Consider the following 7,555-nt stretch of genomic DNA (forward strand, 5'->3'; position numbering starts at 1 on the left):
TAGCCAGGATCCTATCTGTGGGGTGTCACTGCAGAAATGAGGCTGCGCTTTTGAGTCACCAAAGTTCTCTTTGTACAACGAGATACCACCAACTTTGTTTAATTGTTTCGAAGAAAGTGGCGAATTTAATTTTGTCGACTTCTGTCCCTCGAAAAACCGCTCTTATATGGGCCTCTGCAAGAAAGCAGTTTACAAATGGCAGATATAAATGGTATGTATAGCGGCTGTAGCATTTCGCTACGCTGCCTGTAGGGAGATTGCATACAGTCGGATAGAGCTCAAGAATTAAGCGGCAAATGCCCGACAAAGCAGACCCTCTAGCGAATGGCAGCAGCCAATTGTCATGGTGCCGTGGTTAATCCCACCGCACCTCCAACAATTACAATGCAGGGGGCTGGAAGGTGCAAAAGCCTTAACCGCGGATTAACAGGATTAGCCGCGAAGTCACCTCAATCGGTTGACGCCATTGGCTTGAGGGCCTCCTTTAAACGCTGGCTGAGGAGCCAGTAAAGGGCCATGCATCTCTATGTGTCTGGTGCTGGCTCGTTACCCCTCTCGAGTCGAGGGAAAGAATTTCAAGCCGTGAAGAAAAGGGGTTGGGGGCGCTGAAAGGACCAATTAAACTGCTAAGAAAAGTTCGGGGAACCTGAAGGAGGCTCAAGCCACGAAGAAAAGAGTCACCGAGACTCCCGCGGTCCTCCGATTGTTGCAAACCGCACCCGGCTTCCGACGCGTACGCGAGCGCCCGTGCGCTGATCATCACGGACAGACATCGGCGCCTCGCCGAGGTTCGCTGGCGTCTCCTGCAGTGCGCATGCGCACAGTGGTTCTGGCGTACGCCCAGGAAGGGTCCGTGGAGTTGGTGCTTAAAACTTGGACTGAAATTTTGGTTTGGTTTGGTTTGGTTTGGTTTATGGGGTTTAACGCCCCAAAGCGACTAAGGCTATGAGAGACGCCGTAGTGGAGGGCTCCGGAAATTTCGACCACCTGGGGTTCTTTAACGTGCACTGACATCGCACAGTACACGGGCCTCGAATTTCTCCTCCAAAGAAATTCAACCGCCGCGGCCGGGATCGAACCCGCGTCTTTCGGTCGTGTTCTCAGGGTACCTTCGTGGTCGGTGCAATCTGGATGACCGGTAGCTCCGTGCGCTCCCTCAAGAAGTTCCGAAAGTAGTTCTTGCGCTGATTTTATTTTTCAGCTTTTCGTTCCACCAGTCCACGTCGTCAGGCACTTCCCACAAGAGATTTCGTTCATTGGGCCTTCATTTCTTCCTCTTTGGTGGAACGAGGAATATTTATCTTATAAAAAAGATGCACACAAATAAAACTAGCATAATGCTGCTAGACAAAATTTATAATATCATTCGGCTGAGATACATTCCAGTCAACGAAGCTGCGCGAATTCATTCGAGATTTAGGGATGACTCCGAAGCTCGAACACAGCCTGCACTACCCGCACTGACCAACAGCCGTCGCCATCGCTTCGCCCGCCCCCCCTCCCCCTGCAGCAACGCCGGACTGCTTTGGTTGTGTGGACATTGATTTTAATAACAATTGTGCTTTTATTCGCGTCTCACAGGGTACAGAACAGTGGAGGCCGGCAGTAAAAGTTGTCATAAATGAGAGCTTGACAGAGCCGCACGCCCCCGAGCACTATAGAAAGCGGTACAGTGGCATTGCTTAAAAAAAAAATACAGTACATAATATGCCCTGATCAATGAAATTCCACTCTTCGAGAGTAGATAGAGCACATGGAATTAGCTTGTTGTAAGGCAGAAAAAAAAAATTCACTGAACCAATAAAAGTTCACTCGCCCTATGGAAACGACTTCAGTGCTTATACAATTAAAACGGCTAAAGCAAGCGTGGTCATAAGGAGAAAGGACTTAACGGAAAGGAAAGCAGGTTAGAACAAAAAAAAAGCAGTAACAGTCCGAAAAAAACAAGTATAGTTTAATTGCGGCTTGTCAATGACGAAGCCAAAGACAATCATTCGGAGATGTAATATTTTCATGTCGGTTGTTCGCTTTTTTTTCTTCTTTTTTTTAGCAAATGTTTTGTGTACACGCTAAATGAGTGCTTGAAGACCATAGTACATGACTGAATATTTACCGCATAAGCGCGAAATTTGCCCAGAGATGCACCGATGAGTACGACTGCATTCCAGTACTCTTGTTTGCATCACCGTATGCAAACTGCTAGTGCTCGTTTGCATGGCATAATACGCGACCTGCGCATTAGTTATCTTAATTAATCTCATTTTTGTAACGGTTGTACCCTTGCTTATTTACAAAGTGCGACAACTCTGTAGGAAGCGCCGATGCGACTGCACGCCTGGGAAACACTTGGTAGCCTGGTTGCTGACATATCGCGTAGGACCGGCGCTTCTCGGTAATCGTCCCTGCTTTCTTCGATGAGACGAATACCTCATTTTGGATCAGTTTACGCAGAAGCATATTCGGTGACCGTTCGCATTCAATGAAACGGCCTTATTTGTCATCCACAAGCGACGGCAGCGACTGCTGCTGGCTGCCTAAAACATTGAGCGGTAGTCCGAGTCCCAACGGCGCTTCCCGTTCAGTGCATGCGCGCCCTGTAATGTAAGCGACAGTCGATTTCAGGTCACCTCTGGCAAAACTACACTCGCTGTACATTTGGGTTCGCTGAAACTTGAGAATTCGCTCTCCCCAATCACCGAAATTGCGTACACACACCCAGTGGACTCATCAGGCCTACCGCGGAAGGGGGTCGCCGTCAGCAAAGCGAGAGTAGCTGTTCAAGTGTGCGCATTATCTTTATTTGCATATGAATTAAAACAAGCTTTCATTAAGAAGCGCAATCATGAAAATAAGATGGAGATTTTTAATTCTCAGAGCAAATTTTGAATGCCGGAGAACTGCTGTTGAGGTATACACTCTCGCTTTGCCGGACCAAGTTGAGGGAGCCCACCAAACTCACTGCGAGGAAAGTGCGTTCTGCAGCGAGTGTCATCGTGTGACAGTGCGCAAATGACACTTTAAGCAAATGTCACTTGTTGAAAGTGGCACTAAACGCTTCAGTATGGCAGGAGTATAATGCTCTCGCATTAGAAACTGTTCCAATCCGTGCTCCTCCTGGACTACCACATTGCAAGAATGCATGGGTAGTGTGCCGTGTTTTGTAGCAATGTATATGTATCGAGCGTTGTCACTACGGAAACCTTTATGAATTTGTTTCGTTGCGCTTGCATTACGTGCTGTCGCCCCGGACGCCTTCCGCGTGAGGGAAACTTCAAGGGGAACCTCATTTAGTGTTCTGGCTTCTATGACCAAGTGTCCAAGGGCGTGTGGTGATGGCTTGGCTAGACTACATGCTGGAAACGCTACTGCATGAAATGAACGTCGCTTCTCAGCTCTCGGTCGCTGTTTGCGAAGGTGATCTCGGCGCCTCTTCACCGCGACAGATGCCCCGGCCCGCTGTCGCTTTGTCGTGGCGTTTGCGGAGCCAGGCGAAAGTACGCCTCTTCGGACTACTAATTTCTCCTCTCTTCCCATTCATGTCGACAACTCCGTTTTACTGTAGAGCCTAGGCCATCCATTTAGTGTTTCTGTCTGTTGGCTCCGTTTCTAGACTTTTCGTGTTGCTTTTCTGCCATGATGCAGTCGCTTCCCGCCGCTCAGGGTAGAGAGCTAATTCTTGCAAGTATAAATAACTCCTAGAGACATGCACTGGTGACTTATGGTTATAGTCGAGCTGTTCACAAAGCCACACACTTTTATGGTTGCGCACTTAAAAGAGTTTAGAAACACGATGAAACTTGAAATTATTCCAGATGTACTTTTTTTTTTTTCGGGTGACTTCTTGCGGCAAGCGTCAACCGTTAAAGTGATCAGCTTCAGAGATTTTAGCAGAGCTGATGATGTCGCGATTCTTGATTATTTGGAATGTCACCTTAGCTCTGTTACCAGTGATGGTGAGGGTTGTTGGACACAATTCTGCAATGCAGCAAAGTTTTGTATTGACAAATTTGTTCCGCTCAAGAAAGTCGTTAAACGCAGTGAAAATCCTTGGATTAATCGAGAGGCAATTCATGTTAAACGGAAACTTAAAAGACTTAGGAAACAGCACAGGACAGGAACTCCACTGTTTGAGTCATTAAAAAGCAAGATGGCAGACAGAGTAAGAGAAGCCAGAAATAGCTTTTTCAAAAACAGGCTTGAAGAGTTCATGAGGTCGGACCCATCAAAGTTCTGGCGCCATTTGAATCCTTCCAGGCACGAAATCACGAAGATAAAAATTGACGAGGTGACTATAACAGACGCTAATGAGATTGCAACGCATTTTAACAATTACTTCCAGAGTGTCTTCACAAAGCTAGATGATTTTAAACCTCACAGTGTTTGTAGTAATGATTATTCTTCTGTTTGTAGTAACGAACTGATAATTATTCGCGAAGGAGTTTTAGCAATGTTACTTAAACTTAACACAAAAAAATCTTCCGGACCCGATGGTGTTCCGAATTCATTTCTTAAACGCTACGCGGAACAAATATCTCAATACTTAACTGATATGTTTAACTTGTCTTTGACAACAGGTGTTATACCGTCTGATTGGCGTAAGGCTCGAGTTGTCCCTATTCTTAAGAAAGGTGACTGCCAACTAGTTACCAATTATCGCCCTGTTTCTTTGACGAACAATTGCTGTAAGTTGTTAGAGCATGCTATTTTTTGTTATATTGTAAAATTTTTAGAGGATGTCACAAAATTCGGCGCAATTCTGGAAACAAAGAAGCAAAAACAGCGCCGCGCGGACGCGTCTCGCCGGCGCGACCCGAAAGGGAGAGAAGGAAACCCCCGCTGGGCGCCTAGCCTGTGTGCGTGTGCGCTCTCTCCCCTCCACCACCGCTCACCGACGCGGCGTGCGCCGAATGAGTCATCCATGCGGAAGATTTCTCTAGAACATCCGAGTCGCTTCTACAGCTGACGGGGGGAAAAGCGCGTAGCCTTGCGTGCACTACGTCCCCCTCGCCCGTCGGCGGCGGCGTCACGACAGAAGTAGCCAGAACCTTCGCGAAACGTCTCCTGACTTCAACCAATGAGGACGCGCGGCCGGCGAGAGAAAGGAAGGGAAACTACACGGGAGATGCTGCGTGTATGTGCGCGCCTACTTTGGCGCCTAGAACAAACAGACGTGGAAGCGAGCCTATAAAAGAAGTACGTTGACCGCTGTCAAGTCAATCCGGACCGCCGTTTAAGGTTCATCGAAGCGCGCCCGTTCGACTCCCGGGAAAACACCACTCGGCCAGCATCGGACCAACGAGACAACGTTCGCCAGTCTGCGGGACGGCATCGTCGTGGAACTCTGGTCGTCGGACTGCCGCAGTGCCCGGTGAACAAATTGTGTTTTGTTTGTTTACCTCTCTCTTGTGTTAGTGCACTTTAGGTGCAATGTTGCCTTTAAATTGTATTCTCTCTCGAGTTTAACTTTGCACGAGTTGCATTGCTTTATTAATCACTTTGTATGTGTTTGTACTAGTGATTGTGAAATCCTCTGTATCGTCTCATTGCTGTATAAACATTGTTTTGTTTTGTAAACCTTTGGCTCCGACCCATTCTCTGGCTTGCGACCGGCGAAAGCTGGGCACCAGACGCCCAAAAACCTCTTGTCACTTGGTAGCTGGTCTCCGCTGAGTTTGCCACGCTGAGTCGAGGGCATCTCCTTTGAGTCCGAGACCGCTACCCCCACACGCTCTAAGGGTGTCTGGGAGCTTCCCACTAAAAGTGCGCGAAGTCTGGGTGACAGAGGACCGTAATATTTTGACAGCTTACCAACATGGTTTTAGGAGAGGTATGTCTACTGTTACTGAACATTTATCTGTAGTGCATGAATTTTCAAGAGTGATCGATGCTTCCGGACAAACAGACGTCTTATTTTTTGACTTTAGTAAAGCATTTGACAAGGTGCCTCACGGAAAATTATTGTTTAAACTTGAATCGATTGGACTTCCCTCGTTTATAATTCAGTGGGTGCATGCCTATCTTACAGATAGGCAGCAATTTGTAGCAATCCAGGACTCTTGTTCAGACATGCTGCATGTGACTTCAGGGGTTCCTCAAGGCAGTGTCTTGGGACCCCTGTTATTTTTAATCTGTGTGAATGACCTAGTGGATCTTGTTGAAAAGGATGTACAGGTGAGGCTATTTGCCGATGATTGTATAATTTTTAAAGAGGTAGTAAGTGATTCTGACCACTTGCCACTTCAAAAAACTGTACTAGCAATTACAGACTGGTGTGAGCGCTGGGGCATCGATATTAACCCAAACAAAACCGTATTATTAAGAATCACAAGAAAAAAAGCGCCCAGATTTCAGTTATATACTCCACAACCATCCCATTTTAGAAGTAGAAAGCTATAAGTACCTCGGAGTAACCGTCACGAACAAACTTACTTGGTCCACTCATATAGCTGACATCTGCTCATCAGCAGTAAAGAAATTATGGTTTATTAAAAGAAAACTCAGAAACTCTCCCGTCAGTACCAGAATCACTGCATACAAGGCTTGTGTTAGGTCCCGACTTGAATATGCGGCAGCAGTGTGGGACCCGCATAACAAGAAAGATATTGCTCAACTGGAGCGTGTTCAGCGAAAAGCAGTTCGTTTTATTTATGGGAAATATAGAAGGATAGACTCTCCAACTGCATTAATTCGAAAGAGTAATTTACAGTTCTTGGCGATAAGAAGAAAAGTTACCCGTCTAGTACTGCTTCATAATTACATGTCTGGAAATCTGAAGGCAGATCTTCCTGATTGTGTGAAGCTGGCGAGCACTAGGAGAACACGTCATGTACATGAGCAGTCATTAGCACCAATTTTCGCACGAACTAGTGGGTTTAAGAACAGTTTTTTTTTTCCGAATACTGTCGCGGAGTGGAATGGTCTTCCTTCGGGTCTATGTAAGTCTAGGAATTTTGAGAAGGAGCTAAAGAACTTATTGTATGGCTCCTAGTATTTTGTTTGATGACTCTGGATTTGTGTCCAGTTTACTGACTCGCGGTGTTGTAACTGATGCTCTTATAGAATTTTTTTTTTAGTTGTATGCCCCTCTTGCTTGGGCCAACTCTGGCTTGCAGTATACTGAAATAAATAAATAAAAGTCGAAGGTGTAGCCTCGAAATGCATGCCTGTATTGATACACGCTTGAACGATACATTCATGGCCACAGGTGAACAGCATTGCACAAAAACAAAATATATCACCTCATCGCATGGCCGGAGTGTGGGAAACGAATTCCTCGTTTTCCTTCACTCTCTGATTTCTGTTACTATAATTTTACTTGGTCGATGAGGCAGACAGCGTGCTCACTTATCCCTTAGTCGCTGTCACCATAAATAAGTCTAACAACATTTCTCTTACATACTTGTTTCTTGATTTTGCGATTATAGTTGTTTTCTCAAAATTCAGCGCATATTTCCAGTGCGATATTTACTCAATCGGCCACATGACACGGCACAGATATGCAGGCGCACGCTACGTGTGCTTTCGGTGCTCCAGCTTGCGTTCGTGCGGGTGTGCG

This window comes from Amblyomma mixtum, chromosome 5 (genome assembly GCF_055824585.1).
Source record: "Amblyomma mixtum isolate Tamu chromosome 5, ASM5582458v1, whole genome shotgun sequence".
Classification (NCBI taxonomy): Eukaryota; Metazoa; Arthropoda; class Arachnida; order Ixodida; family Ixodidae; genus Amblyomma; species Amblyomma mixtum.